General features: G+C 40.1%; 1 pseudogene; it reads right to left on the reverse strand.

Moving 5' to 3' along the window:
• Positions 1-425: 425 nt before the first annotated feature.
• Positions 426-4,144, reverse strand: LOC116641266 (annotated as a pseudogene).
• Positions 4,145-4,351: the final 207 nt, after the last annotated feature.

Consider the following 4,351-nt stretch of genomic DNA (forward strand, 5'->3'; position numbering starts at 1 on the left):
ATAAAGTTTAATTTAAAAATTAGGCACAGTAAGGGATTAACAACAATAACTAATAAAATAGAACAATTATAAAAATACACCGTAATGAAAGTTATGTGAATGGTGGTCTTTCTCTCTCTCCAAATATCTTATTCTACTAGACTTACCCTTCTTGTGATTATGTAGGTGTGATGACAGCCTTAGGATAATACTGGCCTTCTGACCATATGTCACGAGAAGGATCAGATGCTTCTCGACCACAGAAGCTGACCGTAGGTAACTGAAACCACAGAAAGTAAAACTGCAGATAAGGGAGGACTACTGTAATATATCACATCCTAGCATCAGTGCAACAAGTATTTTTTTAAGTTTATTTTTATTTATTTATTTTTAAGTAATCTCTCTACCCAACGTGGGGCTTGAACTCATGACCCTGGGATCAAGAGTCACATGCTCCTCTGACTGAACCAGCCAGGTATCTCTCAACAATTTTTTTTTTTTTGAGAGAACATAAAGATAGATACTTTATTGTTCACCTTTTACACAAAGCACACCTCCAGCCATTTTCTTTCACAGCTTGACAATGTTTAGGTCTACAAAAACCCAGCAAGAAGCTTTGTGTAGATTTCAGTAAAGGAGAATGTAAAACATCAAGTCAGCCAGGCTTTTGTTTTCTGCAGCAATAATAAAGGGCCTCCTGCACCAAGCGAAAATCTGTCCTCTTACTTGGTAGTGCATTTCTTCCATTACCAAAAAAAGTCTGCCCAAAGCAAACTAACTTGTATTTGCTGAGCCAGTGGTAATAACTCGTGCATAAAACAAATTTCAGTTTGCTGTTTCTTCTAACAGATTTCAAGTAAAAATAGGGTTTAAGGAAGAACTTGTTTTGAATGGATGCAGGTCAGTCTGAATTGCTATACTATATAAATGCCTACATGTACTATAGGTTCACAACTTAGTTTGCTTTTTTAATCTTTGTGAATGTTGGCATGTTCAAGGTTTTCAGAGTTGAGCATATGGTACAGTATTCCATCAAAAGGATAAGGCTACTGAATGTGCTTTCTGTGGAAGAGCTCATTTCATAGGAACTGACCTAAAAGTTCTATCATGAAGCAAATGTGGCATAAACTCTGGATGAAAAGCCAATCAGGGCAGAACAGTGCTTGGAAAATAGGCATTAGAATACTTAAAGGAAAACACATTAAAATGGATTCATAATATGAGGGAGGTTTCCTAGTTATAAATCTAAAAAATTCTAGGAGAATACTCATTTTCAAAACCGCTTATTTAAACTATTTATTCAAGTAATTTATTCCCAAAAAAGTATGCATGTTCTGACTGTGGAATTAGTTGACTGGTCAATTAAAGGCAATTTTAATTACCTTTTAAAAAATTCTTCATACAAAGGAGAGATGTATGTGTTTCTCAAATAAACTGCATTATGTAAATCCTTAAAAAAATAAACAAAAACAATTAAATGAAGACCTACAAGTACTTAGGCCAAGCAGGAATCTGCCTGCCACCTATGGTCTCATAGTAATTAAAAATTGATGTTGGACTCAAGATTCTGAAACTAAGTTTCTGTTACTTGAGCTCCAGCAAAATGTAAGGGTCTTTAGCCTCAACTAGGATAATGTCTTCCCTGTCCAAATCCAAAATAATTATACTGATAACCTCCATGCTGGAAGTGCTATTCAAATTGTCCTCCTTGGTGATAATTCCAGCTCCCCCTTCCTCCCCAGCCTCCTTCCCGGCCTCCACATCCACCTTGGCTACTGCAACCACCTCTCCCTCCACAGCCACTGCTTCAATCACCATGGTGCCCACCGTCTTGGTACCTACTGTCCTGCTATTATCCACCACCGTGGTATCCACTCCCTATATATGTGTATATGTACACATATGTTTGGAAGTCACCATGACCACCACCTTGATAGCTACCACCACCATGATAGCCACCTGGCGGGAAACCCGAATCTCGATAACCACCATCTTGGTAGCCACCACCTTCTCCTCCACTCCCTCCATCCGTCCAGCCTCCTTGAGGCTTATTTCCTCTTCCTCCCCCCTCGCTACCATGGTTGTAGCCACCATGTCCACCTCTCCCTCCTCCTTGTTCATGACCTCCTTGTCCTCCATATGAAGAGTGTTCATAACCACCTCTCCCTCCTTCTCTGCCTCCTGTTTGCTGCTGGGGGCCATCTTACCTTTTTTGCCATGGTGGCATCTCTGGAGATGGAGGTTCAATTTTCACTGGGTCTACTTCCTTGTCAGGCACTCTGCCCATCAACACCTTATTGATGGCACAGGCAGTCTTTTCTTTTATAGAGCTACTGCTTGTCCTTAAAATCTTTGGCAAGTCTTGTCTTGTAGCCAAAAGGTGGGAAAGGAAATAGTACTTTTAGGAGATAGGACTTAGCGTTTCTATTTTTTTATTTGCTGTTTTTTCTGTCTGACTCTTAGCTCTGTCAGACCAACCAAAAGACTGGACAGTAACATCCAAGAATTCTATTAGCAGCTTTCTCAGAACTTCATATTCATTGGCTATGGCTTGGTGAATTGCTTCTTTCTTTGCCCAGTGGGCTGGTCCCATTGGCTTCTTCCATAAAGGCTTTCCACATGGTTAAGTGGAACTTTTGCTAATGTCTCCTTTAATTTTTTTTTTTCAATCCTGCTGAAGAACTGGAACATAGTTATATTGGCTGGAGGTTTGGACATTCCTAGAGCAATACATATGCCTTCCAACTCTTGAAAGACCTCACTACCACCTCCTTCTTGAGCTTTCTTTAGAGGAGCATTCTGGCAGCTTCTAGTTCTGAGATCAAGAATGTGAGCAAAAGGAGGCAGTTCTGAATGAGAAGGCGCGTGGTCACATCCCCAGATGTCAATGAAAGATATGGACTGTTCATCTCCCCTAGTAGCCCACTCACCTCAAGCTGGAATTTTTCAGCTTCACTTGGGCTATTAGTTGCTTGCACATTTTCCTCTAGTTTATAGAACACTCTTAATTCAGACACCAGCCAAGCACAGAGTTCAGTAAACTTGGGGGAACTGGCTCCACCAGAGACTGCCTGAGACAGAGTGCCATCTTCCAACAATGGACCCTTGTAACCTAGATCTTCCAAAGGCTCCAAGATGTTAGTCTCTATGAGGTCACACCCCATCCTACTGTGGTATTCAAATTTCCTAGTCATCAGGCTCCCCTCTTCTCCTGCAACGCGTGCACTCGCGTGTGTGCTGCCTTCCCGCAACAAATATTTTTTTAAATACCTACTATGTGCCAGATCCTTGGGGCAGAATAGTAAAAACAAAACTATCTTAACTAAAGCTACAGTTTAACTAGACTTATCTAGGTTTCCTGCCCTATGTACAGCTTTATCTAAAGAGGAAGACTCCTAATGGAGGCTCCTTCTGCGATCATACACTCTGGTCCTGATGTGTCTTCTTGCTGGCTACAACTGATTAAATGAGAGAGGAAACTGAATTCGCGGGGAGGTAGTCCGATGACTTGAAAATGGTGGGCTGTTTTTACCAGATTTTTCTCACAAATTAGAAGCAGGGCTGAAGGTTGTAGTGGCTACTTAAGCTGGCAGCCTCATGGAGTAGAGACTGGAGCAGCCATTTCTGGGTTTCCTATGCTCTCAGGTTATGAGGGAGGAGAGAACCGGAAAAAGCTGATCAGGTGAAAGGGATGGCGTGGATGCCCAGAAGAAATCAAAGAAACATGACAAGATGAAGGTGAGAAAACATCCAGACTCTCTCTCTTTTTTTTACTTGAATTGATTTGACTAGATTTATATTTCTTACAACTTCCCAGTGCAGAGAAGGTCCTCGATAAATATTTGTTGAATGAATAAATGTACAGGGCATTGTGTCCTAAATGCTTGGTGTGTACAGGAAGCAGATATGGTTCCTGACATCATGGAGTTTACAGTATAGAGGAGACAGATTTTACATATTTGGTCTTGACGGTAACACAAGTGTTAACTCTCATCATCAGATGCAGGAGGCAAATATTAAACAAATAATGACTATTCAACATTGTAGTGTCAAAAACAAACAGAGGCTCAGGTAAAAGTTTCAATGTTATTGCCCATGACCAATGGATATGTGAATGCATTAGAAAATTGGTATGATATCATTAGCAAAAAAATAAATAAATTGTACTTAACTAGAATTCAACTTTGGCTGGATTTTTTTTCCTCCATCCCTCTCCCTCCTTTTCTTCCTTATTTCCTCCCTTTCTTTCTTTTTGAAATCTGACTACAATATTGTGCTAGTGCACATATTTTAATTTGGTGCAGGACATGCATAACAAAATAAGTGAAAAGCTATAAATGTTAGAGCATATATATTATTTATTTCAATGACA

Source organism: Phoca vitulina, unplaced genomic scaffold (assembly GCF_004348235.1).
Source record: "Phoca vitulina isolate PV1807 unplaced genomic scaffold, GSC_HSeal_1.0 scaffold1, whole genome shotgun sequence".
NCBI classification, from domain to species: Eukaryota; Metazoa; Chordata; class Mammalia; order Carnivora; family Phocidae; genus Phoca; species Phoca vitulina.